Source organism: Leopardus geoffroyi, chromosome A2, assembly GCF_018350155.1.
Source record: "Leopardus geoffroyi isolate Oge1 chromosome A2, O.geoffroyi_Oge1_pat1.0, whole genome shotgun sequence".
In the NCBI taxonomy this organism is placed as follows: Eukaryota; Metazoa; Chordata; class Mammalia; order Carnivora; family Felidae; genus Leopardus; species Leopardus geoffroyi.
The window spans coordinates 3,700,476-3,728,211 of record NC_059331.1 but is presented as its reverse complement, the minus strand read 5'-3'; the positions used below and the strand labels follow the sequence as shown (position 1 = coordinate 3,728,211).

General features: G+C 54.8%; 1 protein-coding gene and 1 long non-coding RNA gene across 15 annotated transcripts in view; one reads left to right on the top strand and one right to left on the bottom strand.

Annotated features, from left to right (window-relative positions):
• Positions 1 to 27,736, bottom strand: part of KDM4B (lysine demethylase 4B) — a 134,126-nt gene that overhangs the window by 94,393 nt on the left and 11,997 nt on the right. For 10 of the 14 annotated variants that reach the window (XR_006715605.1, XM_045491627.1, XM_045491629.1 and 7 more), the window contains exon 2: positions 4,746 to 4,843. The exons of 3 other annotated variants lie outside the window; for them this stretch is intronic. The gene's annotated coding sequence lies outside the window, so the exon portion shown is untranslated. Of the gene's footprint in view, positions 1 to 4,745; positions 4,844 to 6,160; positions 6,405 to 27,736 lie in introns of those variants that run through there. One more of the 14 variants, XM_045491640.1, reaches the window with a different exon arrangement.
• LOC123605158 lies at positions 378 to 4,874 on the top strand. Its single transcript, XR_006715606.1, has 3 exons — positions 378 to 1,703; positions 2,583 to 2,936; positions 4,362 to 4,874. It is a non-coding gene; the product is annotated as an uncharacterized LOC123605158 (long non-coding RNA).

The window sequence follows — 27,736 nt, the reverse complement described above, 5'->3', positions numbered from 1 at the left end:
CTTACCGCAGAGGTGACACACGAGCCCCCTCCACCCCCCTCATCTGGTCCCCCGTGTGGGCCCGGTGCTGTGTCACTGTGTCCCACAAGCGGCTGCAGAGAGGGCCAGGTGCCTGTGCGTGTGGTCAGGGTCCGGCAAGGAAGAGAGACTAGAAAGTCCTCCACATCCTCCTCCTCCTCCTCCTCCTCGGGGAGCGTCAACTAGGCCCCAGGTTCTCCGCGAGGCACGGGCACGATCCCTGACCTCACAGACCCGCAAGCTGGGGACCCGGCCGACCCCCGTGTCACAGAACCCTCACCCTGCCTGCCCTCGGGCCCACGGCACCACACGTGGGGAGGGCTCTACGTGCGGGCCTCCAAGCAGCAGGAGGGCACTGGCCGGCGGGAGCATGGGGCCCAGGAGGACGGCTGACCAGGGCGGACAGCGGGCAGAAGTGCTGGGCACAGCCCGGGACGACGCGGACTCCACAGAGGATGCCAGACTCGATCGGCCTCGGTGCCACAGAACCGGCCCGTCCGAGATGGCCACAGAGACAGAAGGGGACCGAGCAGGCAGAGCGCCTCCCAGAGGCAGGACGCCAGGCCGGGGCGTCCCCTCTGGAGTTCCTGCCTTTTCCCGCTTCCGGGGGCAGCGCATCCCTGGCCGGCGACCCGTCCTCCACCCTCACAGCCAGAGGCACGGGGTCCGCCCACGGCCCTGCCTCCGGCCCTCCGGCCGCCCTCGTACAACGACCCTGGTGTTGGCACCGGGACCCCAGATAATCCAGTAACATCTCCCATCTCGGGGGCCTTCAGGTAACCCCGTCTGCCAAGCAAGTCCCTCTTACCACGCGGGGGAGCACACGCACTGCCAGGCTCCCGCGAGCGGGCCGCGTGCGCCTTCGGGAGGCACAACTCAGGCCACTCAGGTGCCGTGTGAAAAGTCCATCGCGCAAAGAAAGAAACAGTCCCCGCGTCCCTCCAGCCTGGGCGCTTTCTGCTGTGGGGCACATCTCGGGAAGACCAGCACATCCGCCTACGTTCACCCAGACAGGAGCAGTTTCTAGAACGTCGGAAACGGGACCGGGCTACCAACGGTGGTCCGCAGGCCCTGTTGTCCCTGAACCTAAGCAGACGTGGACAGCGGCCCGGGGCCACGGAGCAGAAAAAGCCGCCCTTACGCTGCAGGGTTAAGATCCCCAGGGACAGCCAGCGGCAGGGGCCGTGCAGGCGACCCCCACCCCGACAACCTCGGCCTGCAAGTTCACGGTGGCGCTAGCGGGCCCGGGTATGGTGGCGGCTGTCCCAAGAGGAGCTCTCGCGCACGGCTGGGGCGGGGGGGGGGGGGGGGGGGGACGGGAAGTGGCACGGCCACTGTGGAATGCATCGTGGCAGTAACTGAAAAGGTGACGCAAGGGCTGGGACCACGTGACCCAGCAACCCCACGCCCGGTGTCCACCCAAGAAAAACAAAACACACGTCGGCACAGAAACCTGTAGTGAACGTTCACAGCAGCATCGTTCGTAACACCCCCAAAGGGGAAAGAACCAAAATACCCATCAACCGATGAACAGCTACACACGGTGTGTCCCCCACGCGTGGGAACGGGATCAGCCAGGAGCCAGAGCGAGGCGCCCCCCGCCGCCCCAAGGACGGACCCCGGACACGCGACGCTCAGGGAGGGAACCAGACACGAGAGGCCACGCGGGGTGTGAGTCTGCGTGGGTAAGACGTCCAGAACGGGCCCATCCAGGGACAGGAAGGGGGCTCGTGGGGGCCAGGGGAGGGGGAGGGACAGTGACTGCTTCACGCACGGGTTTACATTATAGGAGGGGTTTCTTTCTGGGGGGATAAAACGCCCTAGAATCAGATGGTTGCATAGCTCTGCATACATACTAAAAAATCACTGTACTGGGGCGCCTGGGTGGCTCAGGCGGTTAAGTGTCCGACTTCTGCTCAGGTCATGATCTCAGGCCTCAAGGGTTGGAGCCCCGCGTCAGGCTCTGTGCTGATGGCTCAGAGCCTGGAGCCTGCTTCGGATGCTGAGTCGCCCCTTCTCTCAGCCACTCCCCCACTTGTACTCTCTCTCAAAAATAAGTAACATTTAAAAATATATAATAGGGGCGCCTGGGTGGCGCAGTCGGTTGAGCGTCCGACTTCAGCCAGGTCACGATCTCGCGGTCCGGGAGTTCGAGCCCCGCGTCAGGTTCTGGGCTGATGGCTCAGAGCCTGGAACCTGTTTCCGATTCTGTGTCTCCCTCTCTCTCTGCCCCTCCCCCGTTCATGCTCTCTCTCTGTCCCAAAAAGAAATAAACGTTGAAAAAAAAAAATTTTTTTTTAAATAAATAAATAAAAATATATAATAAAATTTAAAAATTTAAATAAAAATCACCGTATCGTACGCTTTAAAGGGTGACACTTACGGTATGTGAATTCTGTCTCCCTAAGGACGAATTTTTGCAAAGCCCAAGGCAGCCTGCTGGGGACCTGCCAGACCACAGGGAACTGGTCTGCTTTCTCTCAAGGATTCTAATCTCCCTGAACGCCCCAGGCCTTTTGGAAGAAGGAACCAGAAGTCTAAATTCACGTCTCCCCCTCCGCCAGAGAACCTTTTCAGTCGTGGCGCTCAGTTTCTTCAGCTACAAAATGGGCTGATCGAGGGAGAGGGCAGGTCAGGATGACCGCAGCGAGGGACCACTAAAGGTTAATCTAACCGCACGGAACGAGGTACGCACACAGAACATGCCACACTGATCTGGGTACAAAGAGATGGCCACGTTTTGGAGATCTGGCCGTCTTCCGACAAAGCACAAGCTTTAAGAGTAAAAGCAATGCCTTCGGAGACACAGAGCAGATCGTTTCCAAACTCGTCCACAAAGGCCTGGCCCATCCGGCCCCGGCAAGCGGCAAACTAACCCAGACCAAAGCCGACACACCTTTTCTGTACAGGATCACACGGTAAATATTCCCACCTACATTCTCGAGCTCGACTCTCCATTCTCGAGCTCCCCATTCTCCATCCTCGAGCTCGAGCCGACAGAGGCGATCTGTCCAGGCACGCCGCACTCTGTGTGCCGATAAAACTTTACTGGCAAAAACAGGCAGAGGGCCAGATCGGTCCACCGACCAGTTAGCTGACCCCACCCCCAGATGCCTGAAGTCCACCCCTTAAGCAACAAAACCTTTTCTTCCCCTCTCCTACGGGGGACCTGAGTTCCACTGCCCACCTCCCTGATTTCCTAAATCATGACAGAGCAGAAAAAGCCACACTCCAGCCCATGCTTGGCCCAATTAGCTACACGGCCTGGGAGCCCAACACTGAACACGAGGGAGCCATTCTCGGGGCACCAGGGAAAGCCACCGTGGGATGGCCAGGAGCACACAGGACTGTTCGCCCCATACTGGCCAACCCCCTGTCGCCGGTCACCCCTCACAGGCCACACCCGCTCTGTAGATGTGAGCCGGGAGGTGATGAGGTTGTTCAATCTCTTACGAGCCCACCATTGGCCCACCATCTGAGGCCACCTCTTTAAAACCCTCTGTCCCGGGTTTATTAGAAAAGTACAGGAGGAGGCAGAATGCCCGGAGTGAACACCCGCAGCAGCTGGGCAACGCGATTCTTTTCAAGGTATTTTATCGTATTGTATTTGTAATTTTTTAATGTTTATGTATTTTTTGAGAGAGGGGGAGGAGAGAGACAGACAGACAGACAGTGTGAGTGGGGGAGGGGTAGAGAGAGAGGGAGACACAGACTCAGAAGCAGGCTCCAGGCTCCGAGCTGTCGGCACAGAGCCCGACGTGGGGCTCGAACCCACAAACGGTGAGATCGTGACCTGTGTCGAAGTTGGACACTTAACCGACGGAGCCACCTAGGTATAAAACAGCCCAAAAGGTATTTTAAAGGGGCACCTGGGTAGCTCTGTCGTTAGGCATCTGACTATTGATTTCGGTTCAGCTCATGAGCTCACAGTTTGTGGGATCGAGCCCCATGTCCGGCTCTGTGCTGACAGTGAGGAGCCCGCTTGGGATTCTCTCTCTCCCTCTGTCTCTCACACATGTAGGTATGTGCACACTCTCTCTCAAAGTAAATAAAGAAACGTTTTTTTCTAAAAACGGCATTTTAAGGGGCACCTGGGTGGCTCAGTCAGGTAGGCACCCGACTCTCGATTTCAGCTCAGAGCGTGATCTTGCGGTTGGGGAGTTTTGAGCCTCACGTCGGGCTCTGCACGGACAGCACAGATTCTCTCTCTCCTTTTCTCTCTGTCCTTCCCCCCCGCCAAAAAAAATAAATAAACATTTAAAAAAAGGTATTTTAAAGTAATTCTCCATTTTTAGAGCCCCCCTCCCCACTTCTCCACTGTGACTGGTCACCATTTCCTGCAGGGCGTGGTTTGGGGTGAATGTGCCCCTGGACGAGCCAGGTCCTGATCCACACGACGCAGATGGGGCAGCTCAAGCGGGGCGATGCCCGCGTCCCCCGAAATGCGCCATGGCGAGGCACAGCACTGTCACTCGGACGCCGAAGGACGGGAGCCCAAACGTGAGCGCCGGACTAGAGGAGGAGCGGCCAGCAGAACCACCCCGAGGGTTCTGGGCTCCTCTGTGCAAAGGCTCCCGGGCCCCGGACACCCCTGAACTCAGGGCCAAACAGCAGCCGCCTTCTCCCAGCAGCGTGCGTGCAGGCCCGACGGGCTGCCCCGGGGGGAGCCGCGGCCTTCAGTGCCTCGCTCTCCTGTGGCCACCTGGGCCTAGGGCCCGAGCACTTACTTCAAAGTCCCGGTCGTACTGGAGAGCCAAGGCCGCGGAGGACAGGTGCCCCGTAGCTGGCAGGGGTTTCTATCAGGTCCCGGCAAGGGTGACGGTTCCTACGGTGCATAAAATAAAAGCACGATGAACTAAACGGATTGCATGCTTAAATCTCAATTCCAGACTCTACTCCTAACAGCTGCGTGTAGCCCAAGGCTACTGCCTTTACCCAGACATTTCCAAATCCTTGCCAATTTGCAAGAACAGTAAAATCATAGCTAGAAGCACTTTCCCCATTGAAGTCCTGCAACAACTGCCCGTTTTAGGCTCAGCCCCTAAAAATCAGTAGCTGACGAAGTGAGGGCTCCATGAGACAATCAAATTAAACCAAAGGAGCTTCTGGAAACCTTAAGATTCAGGCAGCTCCTCAGAGGTTTATAAGAAGTTCTGCCTCCTCCAAAGCCCCCCAGTCAGAAAGGCACCCCTCCAAGGAGGAGAGTCACAGGGACAACACGTATGTCTGGCGACCAGTGATGACACCCCCGGCAGGCGGAGAGCACAGGCAGAGGACAGAGCAGGGGCTGTACAGGGCCAAGACCCTCGGAGGGCAGGGTCCGAGCCAGTGAATGCACCGCTGGGCACAGAGACACCCCAACACTATTGAGTGGACACAGGACAAGACTCCCAACCTTCGGGGTAGCCCCGGCACCGTGGACAACCCGGGCTTTCAGCTCTCCCGGATGCTCCCACGTTTTTCTCTTATTTTTGTCAGGTTTTTTAAATTCCTGAGCACGACCCCATCAAACAGATCACACGGTCTCTTCCCAGGTCAGACCCCCGGGTTGAAAGCGTCAAGCTGTGGGACTGCCCGACCTCGGGCTGCGCCCCTCTTCTGGGCAAGGTAAATAAACTCCCGAGGCCTCCCCGGCCTGCGCCTGCGCCCCGCGCAGCTGCCTCCCCCTCCACAGCCCCGCTAGCACCTGCGGGAGGCAAGGCTCAAGTCTGAGGACCCCTCCCTGGAGGTGTGGCTGGCAGAGCGCAGCTCCCAGGATGTCCACGCCCTCAAGCCCTCGTCCCTGCAACCTGAGGCCGTGCTCCCTTCCGCAGCAGCGGGGACTCTGCAGGTTAAGGACCTTCAGGCGGGAAGATGACCCTGGGTCACGGGCGGAGCAGGAGGGTCAGAGAAGGCGACACGACAACAGAAGCAGAGGCCGCACCGTCACACTGGGAAGGAGGAAGGTGGTGCCCCTCGAAGCCGCACAGGCAAAGAACGGACTCCCGCCGGAGCCACCGGACGGAGCCGGCCCTGCCCACGCCTCGGCGGCAGCCCCGTGAGACCCGTGCCCGCGTCCTGGCCTCCCGATCGGGGGCATCGGTGTGTGCGGTTTTCAGTCACGAAGCGTGGTTCCCCGTTACAGCGACACAGGGACACTCACACGGTGGCTTCTGTGTGCATTTCCCGCATTTCAGGGGCGTGGAGAGATCTCTTCACTTCCACTGACCGAGCAGACTCTAGGCCGCGAGCTGCTGGCCTCGGGCTTTTTTGCTCCTGTGTCGAGGGGATCACGTGTCTCCCTCCTCGCTCGTGACGGTCTCTGCACGGGCTGTTCCCACGCTGGGCATGGGCCACACCCACCAGCACGTGGTCTGAAAGGTAGAGACCACCAGGGCCCGTGGTTCTCAGCTGGACAGACCCAGCGCTGCCGGGCCACCAAGACCATGGGTCCTACTACCCTCCTGCTCCGGGGGACAACGGCATTGACCCCTGAGCTGGGAGGCCGGGGTCGGGCCCCAGTTCTGTGGCCACAGCCCAAAGACAGCCTCTGTCCACCCTGACCCATGTCCACAGTGACCAAGGGGCCGGGACCACCCGCCTCCACTGCTCCTTCAGGGACCGCGTCCCCTACCCCCCCCCCCCGCCCCCACACGGCTGGCCAGCAGCCACCCTGGAGGTGCTGGGATGCCAGAGCCTGGCCTCAGGGCCCTGAAGCGTGGGCTGGGCACAGTGACAGCCTCCCAAACAGAACAGCATGGGAACAGGGAAGGGAGTGAGCTTACAGTGGAGACGCCGGACAGCCCACCTCAGCCGGGGGACCAAGGCCAACACCGCGGTGACAGCACGCACCCCCGGGGTGGTGTCAGGGGGAGGGTGCTTCACTCGGGGGGGGGGGTCCTCCTCCCTAAACCCATCGCCCCAGTCTCACCATGAGAAAAGCCGCAGATGCACCCAAGGAAGGGCCTTCTAGAAAACCCCTGCCCGGGCCTCTCGAAACTGTCATGGAGCATGGAGCTGAACAGAGTGCGGACTTTACTTACTAAGAATGTATCAACATTGGTTCATTAACTACAACAAATGTTCCAGCCTGAGAGGAGTTCCCAGTGGGGAGACCGTGTGGGGTGCGGGGAGCACTCTCGATTTCTCTGTCCCAGCAAGATGCTTTAACAAAATAAAGTCTAAGTAACGTTTTTAAAGAAAAACAAAACAGAAAGGCCCGGGCAAGGCAGGCTGGGTTTGATGCTTCCTGTTGCCCAGGCTGGCCCGGCCCAGCCGCTGACCTCACTGTGGGCCCCGGGAAATCTGGGGCGCTAAGAATAGAACCCGGGAGGGGAGTCCGGTTGCAACAAGGTAAGAGCCTGCAGTGGCAACCTGAGAGACCTCAGACATCGATGTCCCTAAAAGGCACCGTCTGACCATCCCTCCTTCAAAAAGGCACAATGTGACCACTGGAAGAGGCTGTTACTCTGACTGCGGGCACGCGGAGGCTGAAGCAGCAGGCTGGGTGGTGTTCGCTTCAACCCCCCCCCCCCCCGCAAAGGGCAGGCAGGCGGGGCCAGGAAGCAGCAGCAGCAGGAAACAGGGAAAGAGCCAGCTGCACCTCAAGGCTGAGGCATTAGGGACTGCCACCACCTGGTGGCCTCTCTGGGGAACCCCCTGCTTGGCTGGGTAAGGAACCCCTGAGTCCCCTGGTCCTACCAGCTCTCAGTTGTCCAGGGCTGACCCTCAGGGTAGGTCTGGAGGGCTGGCCCACACCAGACCACACTGCCCATTCGTGCCCTGGAGCTGGGCCCGGGTTTTGAGAGGTGGAGTGCTGACTGGGCAGCCTCCGGGCCAGATGGGAAGGGAGCCCTCACCTACTCATTCAGCTACCTGGCCAGGAGGACCAGATGCCCAACTCTGCCTGCTCGTCCACGGCCACAGCCCCAGGTGGCCCTCAAAAGGGGCCTAGCATCCTCTGCTCTCCACCCAAGCCTACAGGGGCTATTCGTGACCCTCACAAGGCAGGGAGACCCCCAAAGCCTCAGAAGGTCCACCGACCTGAACACACTACCGTCAGATCAGTATGAACTCCGGCTTTGTGAACAACGTACATATACAGACAGATGGACGCAGAAATAAACACAGGCGTGCACGGAGGCATGCGTGGGTTCGGATTCCCATTTCCAAGCTCTGTCGACTGACAGGAGAGGCCCCGACACCCCCCGACACCCAGCTCACCGTTCTCAAATACCATCCTCCAACGTGGAGAGGTGTCCTATTCCGGGGCTGAGGCAGGAAATATACAAGGTGAGCCGAGAGAGCATCTCGAGCACCTCGGAGGAGCAGGAAGGAAGGCAACCCTCCCTAGAGGGTGTGGTCACGAAGGAAGGACACAGGACCCCAGTCGAGGAGCGCCCAATGGCCAAAGCCAAGGGCAACTGAGGCGACAGAATGGCGACGGTGCCGGACTACAACGCGCAGGGCAGAATAAATGCTCCTAAATCTTCACTGGTGCAAAATTCAAAACATACCATAAATGAGGCAGAAGGGGCCGCCCTCTTCCACAAAAGAATTCCAATTCACAGATGGAGAAGCAGCCAGAGTGAGACGAAGTCACAGTAAAAACCAGCGCAGGGAGATGCCCAGCAGGTGCCGCAACGGACGGGCACAAGGCATCTGCACAGTCTCAAAGTCCCGAAGGGAAAAGCAGCACCTTTCCCTGCAGACTCCCGGGCGGCGGCACCACCGTAACCGTGGGACGGGGGCTGACGTCACCCACCGGCAGAGAGACACAGCGGCTGGCGGCACAGAGAACTCAGCGTGTCCCACACTGCGTGACCTGCATCCGAACCCCAGAGAACACCGGGCACGAGGCAAGTTGAGGGACGTCCCGCAGGATCCCCGACCAGCGTTCTCCAAAAGCATCGAGGTCACAAGAGATCAGCAAAGACGGACACGGTCCCAGCCCCGAAGAGCCGGAGGTGTGATGGCTAAACGCAATACAGGGTCCCGGGTGGGGCTCTGGGGCAGAACGGGGACACGCGTGTGACAGCTGGCGGAATCTAAATAAAGGCTGTGGTTTGGTAAATACTCTTGCTCTGTGCTGCCTGCTTCGTTTGGGTTATTCTGCAGTTATGTTCCATGCTAGCAGCGGGGAGGTGGCTGAAAAGTACCTGAGAACTCTCGATGCTGTCTTTGTAACATTTCAATCCGTCTAAAATTGTTTCCAAATCAAAACTCAAAAAAAAAAAAAAAAAAAAAAAAAAAAGCCAACCTTTACCTCTGTCCTCTGAAGCTCGCTGCACAGCAGGTTTCAGCTGGAAGAAGAGACTGGCTGTAAAAAGATCCAGACCGATAAGCGAAGAAAAGCAAGCTGACGCCACACTGCAGGCTAGTTTCAGGACCCACGGAAGACCCAGCCTGCCGAACCCAAGTTTCAGCTCCTTCCTGTCTGCAAGAGGCCAGGAAGCGACACGTCTCATCGATCTTCCCATACTGGCCAAAGACCCTCTTACTCACAGCCTCGCGCCAAACCCTCCATATCCTGAGGGACACGGAAACCCAACTGTGGACGTCGTGATGGCTCAGTCAGGGACGTGGCGGGCGCCCCAGGCTGTGTGGATCCCGACGAAGAAGGGTCTGGTCTCGTTACGTGCAGACGTAAGAACCACATTACCTTCCTTACTGCCCACCCCCAACAGCAGACACAACTCAGGATGACAAAACTTACAGTAAACTAGACAGCGTGGCACCAGCACGAGGACGGACACAGAGATCGACAGTCCAGAAATAAATCCACACTTGTGTCTTAATTGGTTATTTCTTGTGCGAGAGAGAGAGAGCGCTCGAGCATGAGCAGGGGAGGGGCAGAGAGAGAGGGGGACAGAGGATCCAAAGCAGGCTCCGGGCGGTCAGCCCAGAGCCCGATGGGGGCTTGATCGCATAAACCGCGAGATCGTGACCTGAGCCGTCGAGAGGCAGGCACTCAACCGACTGAGACACCCAGCCGCCCCCGGAAATAAATCTGCACTTGTAAAGCCAGCTGACTTTCCAGGAGCTGCAAGACCAGTCGAAGGGGAAAGAGCACTCTTTTCAACAACTGGACGCCCGTGCGAGAAAGAATGAAGGTGAACCCCTACCTCACACCACACGCAAAACTCACCTCAAAATGGATCCTAGGTCGAAACGCAAGAACTCAATCTATAAAACGCTTAGAAGACGACACACAAATTAACCTTTGTGACCACGGATTAGGCAATGGTTTCTAGACGCAACACCAACACCACAGCCGCAGAGCAAGGGAGGAAAAAGGAGGCCAAAACCCCAGAGAAAGTGGTAACAGGGCAGTCGGGGCCTGTTCCTGAAATGATGACACTTTTCACACCATGTCCCCTGTTTTCACAAACTTTCTCCCTGGAGAGCATGGTGGTGTCGTGGGGACAACCACAGGCTCCAGAGGCCTGGGTCAAGCTCCAGTCATGTGAGCTGGGGCAAGTTCCCAACTGGGCCTCAGTTTCCTCATCTGTAAAGTGGGGTCACCATGTTAATGCCTTACTCGTGCAGTTGTGGGGGCTTAAATAAGGCAACCGACATAAGCACTTAAAGGAGTCCCTGGCACACTGTAAGCCCTCTACAAATGGCACTTGTTACGGGCTCACTCAGCCTGGGGCACCTGGGTGGCTCAGTCGTTTTTAAGCATCAACTTCAGCTCAGGTCATAATCTCATGATTTGTGGGTTCGAGCTCCACATTGGGCTTTCTGCTGTCAGTGCTGGATCTCTGCCCCCACTTCTCTCTGCCCCTTCCCTGCTTGTGCTCTCTCTCTCAAAAATAAACATTTTTACAAAATAGTATTTATTTCCAAAAAAACAAAAAGCATCCAACTCTTGATTTCGGCTCAGGGCATGATCTCGCTGTCTGGGGTTCGAGCCCCGAGTCAGGCTCTGTGCTGACAATCAGGCTCGAGCCTGCTTGGGACTCTCTCTCTCCCTCTCTCTGCCCCTCTCCCATGCGCTCTCGCTCTCTCTCAAAATAAACTTTAAAAAAAGGAAAACAGAGGCTCCCTCGGGGAAAGCGGGCAGATCTGATGACATGTGGGGTGGCAAGACACCCTCACCGACCTGTGCTCCCGGTGGCCACGCGGGGTGTCTCTGAAGGGGAACCTGGCCACACCTCTTTTTTATTTTTATTTATTTTTTTTTCAACGTTTATTTATTTTGGGGACAGAGACAGAGCATGAACGGGGGGAGGGGCAGAGAGAGAGGGAGACACAGAATCGGAAACAGGCTCCAGGCTCTGAGCCATCAGCCCAGAGCCCGACGCGGGGCTCGAACTCACGGACCGCGAGATCGTGACCTGGCTGAAGTCGGACGCTTAACCGACTGCGCCACCCAGGCGCCCCCACACCTCTTTTTTAGAAAACGCCCACCTCCTACCAGCCAGCTGCCTTTACGTTCAGGACACACGGCCTCCCCGTCCGCCCAGACGCCTCTACAGGACCCTCCTCTGCAGGGTCTGGAGCATGAAAGGCGGCCAACACCTTGGCACCTGGGGGGGGCGGTGGGGGGGGGGGTTGCTAAGTACAGACTTCTGAGGGAGCGCCAGGGCCTGGGAAGTTTCTGGCCTGGTGCCCCGAGCTGTGAGATGCCTGGAGGTGATCGGCCCTGTTCTGCGGGACCCACGGCACGCACTTCACATGTTGGAAAGGAGCGAGCGTGCTCGTACGTGTCTTTCTCAACGGTGACCTCCTCCGGCGGCTAGGGGCCACAGATCAGGGAGGGAGACAAGAGTAACATCTCGAAGCTCTGGGTAAGGATGGACTTTCAATCAACGGTGCCGGGTCAACTGGGCAGCCCTTTAGGAAAAGGCAGTCAGACCGTACATCCCAATGGATGAGGGGTCTGCATGAAGAGCAGGTGACCACACGAGTGCTGGAAAAAAACACGCAGAGTCCCCCTCCAACTCAGCACCGAAAAGCCTCTCCAATTAGGACTCCAAATCCAGACACGATAGAAAAAGAAAGATCCATAAACTCTACTGTATCAAAAATTATTTCAAAACACACATACTGCTTCAGGGCAAATAAACAAAAACAAAAAAAACCCCATTAAAAGGTCAAAACGCGTGCTCTCTCTGTGCCCCTAACCCACTCACATTTCGTCTCTGTCTCTCTCAAAAATAAATAAACATTAAATTTTTTTTTTTTTTTAATTAAAAAGGGGCACCTGAGGGACTCAGTCAGTTAAGCGTCCAACTTTTTGGCTCAGGTCATGATCTCACGGTTTGTGAGTTCGAGCCCCGTGTCAGGCTCTGTGCTGACAGCTGGGAGCCTGGAGCCTGCTTCCGATTCTGTGTCTCCCGCTCTCTCTCTGCCCCTCCCCTGCTCACGCTCTGTCTCTCTCTCTCAAAAATAAATAAACGTTAAAAAAAATTTTTTTAATAAAAAAAATAAAAAGTCAAAATGCAATTGGTGAAACTCAGAACAAATATTTATAAAAATACCACAAAGGGCTCATGGCTAACCTCCGTAACGTATGTGAGAGTTTTACAAGGGAGGAAAAGCAAGAAATCCCATTTAAAAAGGGGTGGAGGGGCGCCTGGGTGGCGCAGTCGGTTAAGCGTCCGACTTCAGCCAGGTCACGATCTCGCGGTCCGCGAGTTCGAGCCCCGCGTCAGGCTCTGGGCTGATGGCTCAGAGCCTGGAGCCTGTTTCCGATTCTGTGTCTCCCTCTCTCTCTGCCCCTCCCCCGTTCATGCTCTGTCTCTCTCTGTCCCAAAAATAAATAAACGTTAAAAAAAAAGTTTAAAAAGGGGTGGAAAAGGTACACCTGGGTGGCTCAGCTGGTCGAGCATCCGACTTCGGCTCGGACATGATCTCACACTTTACGAGTTCGAGACTCGTGTCGGGCTCCGTGCTGACAGCTCGGAGCCCGGAGCCTGCTTCGGATTCTGTGTCTCCCTCTCTCTCTGCCCCTCCCCCACTCATGCTCTGTCTCCCTCTGTCTCGGAAATAAACAAACATTAAAAATAAATAAATAAAAATTTAAAAAATTTTGAAAAGGGGTTAAAAGTATGAACAGGCAGTTCACAGAAAAGATGTAAAAATGGTCTCTGACATATTAAATACTGCTCAGCCTCCCTCATCATTCCCGAAATGCTAATTGAAACCACACAGCACATCCTGCTGGTAAGGCTGGGGGGACCAGATCTGTCATCCCACAGGGCCGATATCGGGGAGTAAACCCATACCACCCTCTGGAAGCGAACTGGGCAGAAGCTGACGAAACACATCTACGCTTCACTGCTGGCCCAGCGATCTCGCTGCTAGAAATTCACCCCGAAGATGCTCTCCCACGAAGACAAAAGTACCTACACGCCAGGGCTTTCGCTGCAGCGCCGTTTACAACTGTAAGACACTGGAAACAACCCAAACGCCCAGACACAGGGGAGGCTGAAATAACCGTGCCGCGCCCCACGGTGGACACCACGCGGCTGCGCAGAAGAGGACGTCGCCACGGCCAGGTGAAGAGGCTTCCAGGATACGCCCTTCAGTGGAAAGCGCAGAGTTCAAGTTTACTGTGCCACACTTAACGTGAAAAAGGTGGGGACAGGAGACGACACACACGTCTGCTCTTTTGAGGGGCAGTGGAAGGATAAGCCGGAGACGACTGAGATCATTCCCTGCAAGGAGGGGTGGCATCTGTCTCCAGACGTCTTTCTGCACAGTCCTGCTAATGTCCCGCCTCCTGGATGAATGAATGAGTGAATGAATGAATGAAATCAACAGGAGTTGGGGAGGGGGAGGAATTCTCTAACAAATACTACAAATAAATACAAGCCAGATTTCAGGTAAATAATAGAACCACAGTAAAGAAAAAAGGAAGACTAACCCAGGCCACTTTTAAACACAATTTTGGGGGTGCCTGGGTGGTTCAGTCAGTTAAACGTCCAACTATTGGTTTCGGCTCAGGTCACGATCTCGCGGTTCGTGGGTTCGAGCCCCGCGTCTGGCTCTGTGCTGACAGCTCGGAGCCTGGAGCCTGCTTCAGATTCTGTGTCTCCCTCTCTCTCTGCCCCTCCCTAGCTTGCACTATGTCTGTCTGTCTGTCTGTCTCTCTCTCTCTCAAAAATAAACAAACATTAAAAAAAAAAATTTAAGGGGCGCCTGGGTGGCTCAGTGGGTTAAGTGTCCGACTTCAGCTCAGGTCATAATCTCGCGGTTTGTGGGTTCGTGCCCCGCGTCAGGCTCTGTGCTGACGGTGCAGAGCCTGCTTGGGATTTTCTCTCTCTCTCCCTCTCTCTCTCTGATCCTCCCCACTCGTGCTCTCTCTCTCCCTCTCAAAATAAACAAATAAACATTTTCAAAAAACCACAATTTTGCAACCATATGCCTTGGAAATAAAAGATCCAACAAATTATTAACTTCCACTCCACAGGCTTCTTTCACAGCTGGTGATGAGGCTGAGTTCTTGCTGACAGAGAGGGGGTTATAACATAGGAACGCAGAAGACAGCAAGGAGCCTGTGGGGGGGCACTGGGCCTGGAAATCTCAACGTGAACCCCCGGGCACCGGCGTGGATATGTGCGTATGCCCGAAGCAGAAACGTCTGTGTGTGTGATATACACATACATATCATAGGAATGCCAATACACGCACATGGCTAATTATTCCCAGCTTTGGCCAACGAGAGGGCCGAGAAGCACAGACACCCCATTGACAATGAGCACAGGAAACACCCAGCTCTTGGTTTCTGAACGGCACTGTCCACAAGAAGAACAAGGCTCCCTGGAGAAGTGGTCGACCCCAGAGGAGGGGCAGGGAGAGCACAGGACGGGCCTGGGACACCCACCGTGTCCCAAAGTTAGGAAGCACGCACGGAACGGTGAGGACATGCCCAAGGACACGCCGAGCCACCTCGAGGGGCTCTTCCTCTGGATAAATTTGGGACCGCTGGGGCAACCAAAAACATAATGACGGCACCGGATCATAACCTAGTGAATCAGGTAAGAATCCATGAGCCCACAGGGATATAAACAAACAAACGGGGAAGAAGAGACAGCGTGTCCAGACAGCGGAAAACCAATCAGCGAATGCAAAAGGAATGATGGAATCAATCCTCCTTTGGCCAGAGTCAACAAGGGCCGCTAAGACCGACAGTGGACGCCGGAGGAGTGAGAGGCGTCCACATGGTCTCAGACTATCTCCCCGCAAGAAACTTACTAAGTGCGAATTGGAAAAGTAGTAACTTTAGGACGGAGATCTCTCCTTACCCCGGAGACGGAGGTGAATATCACACTGACCCCAGGGGCCTCCGGATACAACGTCCAAAGAAGGACAGAGGGTCACTTCTGGGATGTTCCTGCCACAAGTACGTAACGGGGAGGAAGCGTCAGACAAACCCACATTGAGGGGCATCCCACAGGATAACCAGCCTGTCTCCTCCCAAAGGTCAAAGTCATGAACTCCAAACGCACTCAGGAGCGGTTCCAGGTTAAAGGAAACAAAACCGGTCTGACAACTGAACACGGTGTGGGATCCCAGACTCTCTCTTGAGAATTTCGAGAATTAATTTCCTGATTTTGACCAGTTGTCGGGAAGACAGATTGTCTTGTCTGGAAGAACTGAACACGGAAGTATTTCGGGGTAAAGGGGCATCTCTCTGAAACAGCTCAGGGAAAGTGCAGAGGGAGAGGGAGAGGGAGAGGGGGAGGGGGAGAGAGAGAGAGAGAGAGAGAGGAGGATCAGAGCAGACGAGTGAAACGTTCACACTCGAGAACTGGGAGAAACGCATCCCGGAATTCTTTGTGTTATTCTTGCAACTTTTCCGTAAATCTGAAAATCTGCCTCTAAAAACGTTCACGGCAAAAATTAAAGAGGAAACACTCGGGTTGGAAAAGTAACCACAGGCGGGAGTGCTTGGGCAGGAGGCCGGGAGCTGGGAGAGCCGCGGACTCGGCTGCAAGCACCTGCTTGGCACGTCAGGAGCAAACACGGGGTCTGCCAGCCCACCTACATCTCCACTCGGCTCCACGGGGCCCGGGAAGCAGCGTGGGCAAAGGCCACCTGTCCGCCTGGCCCACAGCCACGGGCAAGGGGCTGGAGCCACACAGAGAGAGGGCCGGATGCCAGCTTCCTCGGGGACCCCCAAGCAAGCTCCCTGCACAGCCAGAGAGGCCTAGCAGAGGCTCAGAACACCAGCCCTTTCTTTATTCACACGCAGAGGTCTCAGGTGTTCCGTAAGTCACCACGTAAAACCATAATCATTAACCAAACAACCTTCCTAGGTCTCCACAAACGTGCCCTGTGACTGCGCGTGGGCAGTGGGTGGGGCCGGGGCTGGGCCACTCGCAGGTACACGAGTCATGTGCCCAGAGAGGCCCTGCTCCTCCCTTCCGGCCCCGGTGAGTCTGGACAGGTTCGCTGGCCTCCCCGAGCCCCACCCTCCTTCTGGAGTCCGCTCTGGGCCGTCCCTCGGAGCCCACAGTGGGGTGAGATGACAGCAGGGGGGAAGGGCCGACGCAGAGGACACAGTTAACCCCGGTGCCAACACGGCTCTAAACGCCTGGCACGTCTGACCGGCCCCGACCCCGGGAAGCGGGTACTGCGACCGCAGCCCATTTCACGGAGGAGGAAACTGAGGCACGGGGCGGCGGAGTGACTTGTCTGAGGCCACGCCGCAAGCACAAGGGGGGCCGAGCCCACCAGCAGGGAGACGCGCTGCCCCGTAGCCTCCAGACTGCGGGCCTTCGTGAACGTCCCAAGAGTCCAAGGAGGGAGACGCTGGCCAACGTTTTTATAATCTTAGTGAGGGGCGGGGGGAGGGGGAGACCTCTCCAAGCAGGTCACAAGACCAGGAACTTTAGAGGAAAAGACAAATCTGGCAATAAACTTGCAAAGATTCTATGTACCAACACATCAAAAATAAAGCTGAAAGATAAATGGGAAGCTGAGAAAAAAAACAAACAAAAAAAAAAATGTGTGACACAAAAGGGTGCTAACAGCCCTAATGCAGAAAAGGTTATTATAAGATGCTTTTCTCAACCGGAGGCGATCCTGCCCCCAGACGACATCTGGGGACATCTGTGGCTGCCACACTGGGGGGCTCCTGGCATCCAGCGGGTGGGGCCAGGAATGCTGCTCAGACCCCACGGTGCCCGGGACACCCCCTCCCCACCCCACCCGAGAATGGCCCGGTTCAAAGATATCAAACGGTTTGAGAACTCCCGTTGTGAGTCAAGAAAAAACACAAGCGTGCCAGTTTAACAGGGAGGCAGCGGCTACGAACCGGTAATTCAAAAAAGAGGCGACTGGGAGGTGACAGATGACAAGGACAGACGGAAGCTGGGCTGGGCTGCCGTCCGTATGACGAGAACCTCCAGCCACCGTGGGAGCACCAACCCCGACCGCCTTCCTGGGGACAAACGAGCAACCCACCTCAAGATACAAAAGGCGTCCACGCTCCAAGCGTCCGCACTCACAAGCCCACCTCGAAGAACCAGCAGCCAGGACGCTCACTGCAGTGACGCTTAAAGAGAAAAGAATCCACGGAATCCAAGGAGAAAAGCACACACGCCCCAACAAAAACGAAGGCGCGTGCGGTCAGGGAAACGGACACGGCAATGACCCGGAGAGCCAGGGCCAAGATCCAGGGCGGTAGGATCCGGGGGAATTCGGAACCCACCCAGACTTGTGCCTCCAGTGGGAATACTTGCGCTGACCTTTGTAAGACCAAAGCGTACTTGGAGCCCACGTGCAGAGCTGTGCCTGGGACCCAGAGGACCCCGCCCTCCAGCAGCTCAACCGGCTGGTCCATCCAGGGAGACAAGAACCAAGTCCTGGGAGTAAGCCTTCAGCCAAACCATTAGAGTACCCGCTCTACCTAATTCACATTTAAAGTACCGCAAGTCTGGGGCGCCCGGGTGGCTCAGTCAGGTAAGTGTCCCGCTTCGGCTCAGGTCATGATCTCGCGGTTTGTGAGTTCGAGCCCCGCGTCGGGCTCTCTGCTGCCAGCACAGAGCCTGTGTCAGGTTCTCCGTCCCCTCTCTCTCTGCGCCTCCCCTGCTCGCGCACGCTCACTCTCTCTCCCAAAAATACACATTCTGTCGATTTAATTTTTGTGTAAGTTTCTTTCTTTTGAGAGAGGCAGAGAGAGAGAGAGCAGGGGACGAGCCTTGAGAAGGGGGAGAGAGAGCATCCCAGGCAGGCTCCGCAGCGGCAGCGTAGAGCCTGATACGGGGCTCGAACCAGCAAACCGTAAGACCGTGTTCTGAGGCCACACCAAGAGCCGGAGGCCTAACCGACTGAGCCCCCCAGGGGCCTCGGAATTACGCGCTTTCAAAGGGTGAGCAGACGGCCCGGGAATTCTACTTCATAAAGGTGCCATTTAAAAAACCCAGCACCCTGGAAAATGAACACATCAGAGCTCGCCCACCACTTCGGAGCCCCCCCTGAGTGTATCCAGAACGCTGGGACTGCCCACGTCGCCTGCCGCAGACCGGTCTCCGGGTTCACCGCCGGGCCCGCCTTACACCCAAGACCGGCCTGCCTGCCTGCCTGCCTGCGAGTGGGAGTGACGCATCACCCAGATCTGGAACCCTGGGACAGCATCAGAGCCACAAACCAGTCAGCTTAGACGGGGCGACGGAGAAGAGGCCAACACCACAGAGAGGGTGATGACGCAGCGTCGGGGCCTCCCAAACCCGGGCCGGAGGGGGCAGGACCTCGCGGACACTTTCCCGTGCGACGGTCCCGCGAGGGCTCTGTCACGCTCGTCTCACCGAGGGCGAGGAGGAACGGACGAAAGACGGACACCACGCGGGCAGACGGACGGGCACAGGAGCGCCCCCGAGCCCCCCGGGCTCTTTCACGGACCGAGTGAGCTTAATCCTAAGGAAGCTCAGTGCGAAAGAAATCAGCATCGATTTGCTTCAAATCCTACTGGGAATTCTGATAAGATGTATCTGAGAAGAGCGACAGCCAACACTGGAACATACTTCAAAACATAAAGTGAGAAAAACCGTTCTGGGCATTAAAACATCACACTGGAAAACATTCACTTCACGCCAAAGAAGGCAGTAAAGGAGAGGAACCAAAGACGAGACAGAAAACAAAAGGAGAGTAACAGACGGAACTCCAACCAGATCAATAATGACATTAAATATGGATGGATTAGGGGCGCCCGGCGGGCTCAGTCAGGAGGGCGTGTGGCTCTTAATCTCGGGGTTGTGAACTCAAGCCCCACGTTGGGCGGGGAGCCTACTTTAAAAACAGATAGATAGAGGGGACGCCTGGGTGGCTCAGCCAGTCGAACGTCTGACAAGGTAGGCTCAGGTCATGTCACGGTTCGGGAGATCGAGCCCTGCATCAGGCTCTGTGCTGAGAACAAGAAGCCTGCTGGGGATTCTCTCTCTCCCTCTCTCTCTCTGCCCCTCCCCTGCTCACGCTTTCTCTCTCTCTCTCTCTCAAAATAAATAAACTTAAAAAAAAAAAAGATAGTTTTAAAAAAAGACGACAGAGAGATGAATGAACGAACGAACGAATGTGGACGGATTAAACAGTTCCAATAAACAGACACCGTCCTACGGTCAGGAACGAGACAGGGATGTCCACTCTCATCGCTGTGATTCAACGCAGCACCAGAGGCCCGAGCCTCAGCAATCAGACAACAAAAAGAGATAAGACACATCGAAATCAGCAAGGAAGAAGTCAAACTCATGCTAGCTGCAGATGACACGACGCTCTATAGAAAACCTGAAAGCCTCCACCAAAAAACTGCCAGAACTGATACATGAGTTCAGCAAGGTCACAGGATGCAAAATCAACGTACAGAAATCTGTTTCATTTCTATACACCGATGATGAAGCAGCAGGAACGGGAATTAAGCAATAAACCCCATTTACGATCGTACCAAAAACCGTAAGATATGTAGGAGGAAACGCAACCAACCAACCAACCAACAGGTAAAAGACCTGTGCTCTGAAAACTATAAAACACCGAGGAAAGAAACTGAAGACGACGCAACAGAAATGGAAAGACATCCCATGCTCATGGGTTGGAAGAATAAATATTGTTAACATGTCAATACTACCCAAAGCCATCTACGCATTCACTGCGAGCCCTAACAAAATACCACCGGCGTTCTTCACAGAGCTAGAATAAACAATCCTAGAATTTATACGGGACCACAAAAGACCCCGAATAGCCAAAGCAACCTTGACAAAGCAAAGCAAAGCTGGAGGCATCACCTTTCTGGACTTCAAATAAGAGTACAAAGCTGTAGTGATCAAAACAGTATGGTTCTGGCATGAAACAATGGATCAGCGGAACAGAACAGAGAACCCGGAAAGAGACCCACAAACACATGGCCGACTAATCTTCGACAAAGCAGAAAAGAACAGCCAATGGAAAAAAGACAGTCTCTTCAACAAATGGTGTGGGGAAAACTGGACAGCAACACGCAGAAGAATGAACCTGGACCACTTTCTTACAGCACACGCAAAAATAAATTCAAAATGGGTAAAAGACCTAAGTGTGAGACGGGAAACCATCAAAATCCTCGAGGAGAAAACAGGCAAAAATCTCTTTGACTTTGGCCGCAGCAACTTCTTACTCAACACGTCTCCAGGGGCAAGGGAAACCAAAGCAAAAATGAACTATTTGGGGCCTCGTCGAGATAAAAAGGCGTCTTCACAGCAAAGGGAACAATCCGCAAAACTAAAAGGCAACGGACAGAATGGGAGAAGGTATTTGCAAATGACATATGAGATAAAGGGTTAGTATCCAAAATCTATAACGAATTTATTAAACTCAACACCCAAACAATGAAACCAAACTAAAAAATGGGCAGAAGGCATGAACAGACACTTCTCCAAAGAAAGACATCCAGATGGCGAACAGACACCTTAAAAAAGTGCTCAACGTCACTCATCATCAGGGAAATACCAATCAAAACCACAATGAGATACCACCTCACGCCTGTCAGAATGGCTAACATCAAAAACACAAGAGGGACGCCTGGGTGGCTCAGTCAGTTAAGCATCGGACTTCGGCTCAGGTCCTGACGTCACGGTCCGTGAGTTCGAGCCCCGCGTCGGGCTCTGTGCTGACCGCTCAGAGCCTGGACCCTGCTTCAGATTCTGTGTCTCCTTCTCTCTCTGCCCCTCCCACGCTCATGCTCTGTCTCGCTCTCTCACTAATAAAGAACGTTTTAAAAAAAAAATAAACACAAGAAACAACAGGTATTGGCGAAGATGCAGAGAAAGGGGAGCCCTCGTGCACTGTTGGTGGGAACGCAAACTGGTGCAGCCACTTCGGAAAACAGTGTGGAGGTGCCTCAAAAAGTTAAAAATAGAACCACCCCACGACCCAGCAATTGCAATACTAGGTATTTACCCAAAGAAAACAAAAATGCTAACTCAAAGGGGCACGTGCACCCCGATGTTTATCGCAGCATTAGCTACGACGACCAAACTACGGAAACAGCCCAAGTATCTGTCAACTGATGAACGGACAAACACGTGGGACATACACGCAATGGAATATTACTGGGTCATAAAAAATAATAAAATCTGGCAACAACATTGGAGCTAGAGTGGATTATGCTAAGGGAGATAGGTCAGAGAAAGACAAATACCACAAGATCTCACCCATATGTGGAACTTAAGAAACAAAACAAATGAGCAAAGGGGGCAAAAAAAAAAAAAAAAAGAGCGGCAAACCAACACAGACTCTTAACTATAGAGAACAAGCTGCTGGTCACCCGGGGCGGGGGGGGGGGGGGGATGGGCTCCCAGATTATGGGGATTAAGGGGCGCATCTGTTGTGATGAACCCCAGGTGGTGGTTGGTGGATGGAAGGGTCGAATCACTAAATTCTGAGCCTAAAACCAATATTACACTGGATGCTAACTAACTGGGATTTAAATTAAAACTTAAAGAAAAAAAAAAAAAAAAAGACCCAACTAGGTGCTGTCTATAGAAGACGCTCTTTAGATGCAAAGATGCTTGTAGGTTGCACGTAAAAGGATGGAAAATAAAACAGCAACTATAAGGAAACCGGACTGGCTGCACTCATATCCCCCAAAACAGGCTTTAAAACAAAAATGTTAGAGATGAACATTTTATAACAAGATAACAATTACAAACTTACATGCATCTACTAATAAGACCCAAAGTACACGAAGCGAAAACTGATAGAAAAAAAGGGAGAAACAGAAAATTCAATTAACAGTAGTTGGAGAAGCAATACCCCACTATCAACGATGGATACAACCACCAGGCAGAAACAACAAAGAAAGAAAACCCTTGAGCAACACTGCAAACCAACAGACGTGTGGAGAGAACCCCACCTAAGAGCAGTAAAACAGACTTTCTTCTCAGTACATGGGAATCATCCTCCAGGACAGACCATATGTTAGGCTATAAAACAAGCCTCATTAAATTAACAGGAATTTCAAATCATACAAAGTAGGTTCTCTGACCACAAGAAAAATTAGAAATCAGTAACAGAAGGAAATTTGGGGATTTACAAATATGTGGGAATTTAAAAGCATACTTTTTTTGAAGCCTGTTTATTTAAAAAAAAATTTTTTTTAATGTTTATTTTTGAGAGAAAGAGACACAGATCATGAGCAGAGGAGAGGCAGAGAGGGGGAGAAGACACAGAATCAAAAGCAGGCTCCAGGCTCTGAGCTGTCAGCACAGAGCCTGGCGTGGGGCTCGAACCCATGAACCGTGAGATCATGACCTGACCCGAAGTCGGATGCTTAACTGACTGAGCCACCCGGGTGCCCCAAGTTTATTTATTTAAGAGAGACAAGAGAGAGCATGAATTGGGGGGCGGGGGGTGAGGGGTGGGGTGGGGCAGAGCGGGAGACAGAATCTTAAGCAGGCTCTGAGCTGTCAGCACAGATCCCGACATGGGGCTTGAACTCCCAGACTGAGAGATCATGACCTGATCCAAAGTCAGATGCTTAACCGACTGAGCCACCCAGGCGCCCCTAAAAATCATACTGTGAAATAACCAATGGGTAAGAAAATATCACAAGCGAAACTAGAAAAACACTTTGAGGTTAATGAAAATTAAGTCACGATAAACCAAAACTTACAGGACGCAGCGAAGCAATACTTAGAGGGACTTCACAGCTGCCTATGTTGAAAGAAGACAGCTCGCAAATCAATAATCTAAACTTCTACCCGAAGGCACTGGAGAGAGAGCAAACTAAATCCAAAGCAATCAATAAGAAGGAAATAATAAAGACCAGAGCAGAAATTAACAGAATAAAAGAAACCAACCAAAGCAAGAGTCGTTTCCATGAAAAGATCAACAAAATTAATAAGCCCCTAGGTAGACCGATCAAAGAAAAAAAGGGAGGAAAGATTCAGACTGCCAAAATCAGGAATGCAAGACACTGCCATATGCACCTTATAGAAATACAGAGGATTATAAAATGACGCAAGGAGACCGAGCAACAGAAAGCAAAGAGCGATGGATACGGGCGACAAACTAGATGGAGGGACTACATGTGAACGAAGCCAATCCCCAAAGGCTACGCGTGGTGTCTGATTCCATAACATCCTCAAAATGACTAGATTATAGAGAACAGAGTGGTTGCGGGGACCTGGGGGCGGGAGCGGCCGGTCACCCTGAGGGGGAAGCACAAGGAAACTCGCCCGTGTTGACGGGACAGCTACGTATCTCGAGTGCGAGGGGGGGTGACGCAAACCCACGCGGGCGACGTCACAAAGACATACCAGCAGGTGAGCGCAAGGATTCCCGGGAAGGCCGGCGATGCTCTGTGCCAATGTCAGTCTCCCAGCCTTGATGGCGGACTGCGGTTACGTAAGACGTCACCACTGGGGGAAGACGGGTGAGGAGCACACGGGACCTCTTTGTACTATTTCTGCAACTTCTTGGGAGTCTGCAATTCTCGGACAACACAAAGTTTAAAAAGGTAACGTGGGGGATATTTCACCGTGGAGGTGAGGAAGGGTAGACCGTTATGCGGACTGATGCTTTGAGGGCTGGGTGATGGGTACACACAGGCTCTCGTCTCCCTCTGCGTGTGCTCCAACTGTCCATAACAAAAAGCTTACCAAAAATGAATAACCAGAACCATCCAGACTTACAAACACCCTTCAAACGTTCCCATCAAGACCGCAGGCCCTCTGGTCTCCTACGCACCCCACGACAACGGCCAGAGAGGCGACCAGGGCTGCCCCAGTGTCTTCCCATCACAGACCCTAACGAGACAGGGGGCGGTCCGAGTGCCACCTGGAATGATGACAGCATTCCAAACAGCATCTGAGATTTGCCTAAAAGCACAATCTCTAAAACTGAGCCCTGCCCGGCGCCAGGAGCTTGCTTCCCATACAGAATTTCTCCTTCAGCTGCCGCGAAGTCCCGCGGGGACCGACCCACCCCCAAGCCCTCATTCCAGAGCGGAAAGCCGAATGGCTGAGATCGGGGATTCCTGCAAATCCTCAGGAGACCAGATTCGAAGTCCTCACTTCCAGGTGAAAACGATCAGCTCCGACGCCAAGGTCCCGACTCTGTAAACAAGAACGTTTAAAAGGGAGAACAACTGGGGCGCCTGGGTGGCTTGGCGGGTCAAGCGACGGTGTGGGCTCAGGTCAGGATCTCACGGTTTGTGAGCCCGAGCCCCGTGCTGGGCTCTGCACAGACAGCACGGAGCCTGCTTGGGATTCTCTCTCCCTGTCTCTCTGCCCGTCCCCCCACATAAATACACAAACAAACAAACAAACAAAAATAAGGAGAAGAGTAAAGGAAAGGAAGACTGGCTGACACAACCAACAGGGTGAGTTCACATGGCCCCACCTTGCCCGGCTGTCCTGGGAGAAGCAAGAACGAGCATCCCCCAGTACCTTCCACACTGGGCCCAGCATCCAGAGACAGGCCCCCTCGCGGAGAACCGTGCCAATCGCCCACGTTCCAACTTCTCCAATCACGACAACGATCTCAGGTTGTCAACCTAGCATCGTCCATCACCAGTAAGGAAGAGGCTGCTCAGAGAGGTTGAGCAACTTGCCCCAGGTCACAGAGCTGGGAGGAGTGGTGGGGCCCGGGTTTGAAACCAGCCGTTCCAACCTGGGAGTCAGCACTGGCTCGTCTTTCCCACACATACAATCCCCCAAGTCCAGTCCTGCTGGCCCCCAGCCCAGACCACCTTCTTCTGAGCCACCGTCATGACCGGCCTGGATGACAGCCGAAGACAGCCCCCAGTTTGTACTCCCACCACCAAAGGGGTCTCTGCAAGCACATAAATCTCTTATTTCATCATCACCTCCCCAGGCTTCTCCCTGCCTGGAACGGGGTCCGGCTCACCGCAGCCTAAGCGACAGAGCCACTCGCTCTGGCCTCTGCGAACCCCAGCCTTACTGGTCTCCCGCCAGCTCATCACGTTCCAGCTACACGGGATGCCTCCCAATCCTCAAACGTGCCAAGCTCATCTCCGCCTCAGGGCCTTTGCATGTACTATTTGTTCTTCCACTTGGAACTTCTTGTTCCAGGTGTCCTCGTGGTTGGCACCTCCTCGTCATTCAGATCTCTGCCCAAGTGTCATCTCCTGGGAGAGGATTCCTGTCCACCCCTTGTTTTCCCGGTCACAGGGCTCCCTCACTTCAGCACCCAGGGGCTACTTAGCACCTCGCCTGGCACCTTAAGCTTGGAGATGTCTAATGATGGGCTCCCAGGTCAGCAGGGCTGTGGTGAGACTCTGTTTTCTTCCACAAAGTGGGGGCTGGTGGAGTCTGCTGGTCGTAAACCCCAAAGTTCCCACTTGATGGCCAGGGATAAGAGTCCCTGTGCCAAGCATTTTTTTTTTTTTTTTGAATAATTACTTTTGAGAGAGACAACACTAGCTGAGGGGAGAGACAGAGAGGGCAGAGAGAGAATCCCAAGCAGGCCCTGTGCCATCAGCGCAGAGCCCGATGTGGGACTCAAACCCACGACTGCGAGATCATGCCCTGAGCCGAAACCAAGAGCTGGACGCTTAACCGACGGAGCCACCCAGGCGCCCCCAAGCGCTTATTAACGGACATCGCCCCGTTTGTGGCTTGCCGTCCCCTAGTGAGGGGAGCATGCGAGGCTGCCGAGGCCCAGAGAGGCTGTGCTGTTCGCCCCAGGTCAGTGGCAGAGCAGATTTGGGAGCTGGGGTCCCATTCTCAGTGCTGGCTCCACACTCAAACCAAGTCGTGAGGACGAGTTGCTGATCCCCCCAAAAATCCCCCAGAGAGGTCTTCCCAAGCCCCTGTACGCGGAGGCAGCTCCGGGAGCCCTGCCCGGCCCCCCACCCCCACCCCTGTCCAGGCCAGCCTCACCGGAGGGCCAAGCAAGGGAGTGTGTGCACCTCAGGGCGCAAGGCCAGCATTTAAGGCACCAATCAGAGCCGGGGAGCCTTTGATGTCTCGGGGCTGTTCCGCATCCGGGGTGGAAATCCCAAACGCAGACACACGGAGGCAAAGAGCGGAGGGTTCTGGCAGTTTCCAGAGAACCCCCGGCAGGCCCCACTGGCGCTCTCGCCGGCGAGGGGGAGCGCGGGGCTCTATCAGGCCCGGTTCACCGGAGCAGCCCAGGGGCCTGGGCAGCCCCGTCCTCTGGAGCGCCCACTCCGACCTCCCGTCTCCCCGGCATCGGGGGCCAGGCCCCTGCCCCATCCTGACCACGCTGAGCTCCAGGCCTCCCGGGCAATCAGGCTGTGTGACAGGACCCCTGCCTGCCGGTCACAGGGCCACGTGGCCAGTCCCCAACCAGGGATCCTTGCCTCCCCAGCTACCGCATCGGCCCTCAGGGCAAGGAGCACGTCCCATCGCCCCCAAACCGACCGACGGACCCCAGGAGCACACAGACGGACCCTCGCCAAGTCCACACTGACTGAGCACGCGTGAGATGCTCACAGGATCGCAGAAGGCCTTTCCTGGTTTGGTTTCGTCTCACCGGCACTGCCGATTTTTATATCGTGAGGGTAAGTGACGTTGGTAACGAAGACCCGTCCAGGAGGCTCGTGAGGGAAGCAGCCATCGTGACTTGGCTGACCCCAGAGTCTCCAGACCTTCTTCTGGCTGAAGGCCAAGTTAATTAACACGCAGAGCTGGGACTTCAAGGACCAGGTGCTGGAACCCCGAGGCGGCAGCTCCCGGAAGCGGGTGTCACAGTGGCCGCACCAAGGATGCCTGAGCCAGGGCGGCCGAGGGGCACAATACCCAACGCAGGGCTTTTCACACTCAGAGCTGGTCTGCAAAAGCCACAGGCTCACCCCGAACCCACCCGCAGGCCCGAGCGGCACCAGCCGGCCCAGGACACCGGTTCTCCAGGCGGGCGGCTCCAAGTTCACAAAACCCCAGGTTCACCGGAGGAGAAAACCCAATGAGGCATGTGGAACAGGCCACAGGACTCCGAGTTCTGGCCTGGCTGACTTGGGTCCAGCCTCCCCGGGGAACAGCGCCCATGCTTCCTGGCCCGTAAATCCCTGGCCAAACCCTCCCACCTGCCCCATTCAAATAAAGAAGCTCCAGAGGGAGGAAAAGCAACCCGATTTTCAAGGTGCCTTCGAATAACCTCGATTGTTTCTTAACTTCTTTCCCAGCACAAATACAGAACAGAGGTGTAAAAACCACGGGCAATTCTGGAGTGGAAAGTGGTTTTAGAAACCGCTGTAACAGGGGCGTCTGGGGGACTCAGTCGGTTAAGCGTCCGACTTCGGCTCAGGTCATGATCTCGCGATTCACGAGTTCGAGTC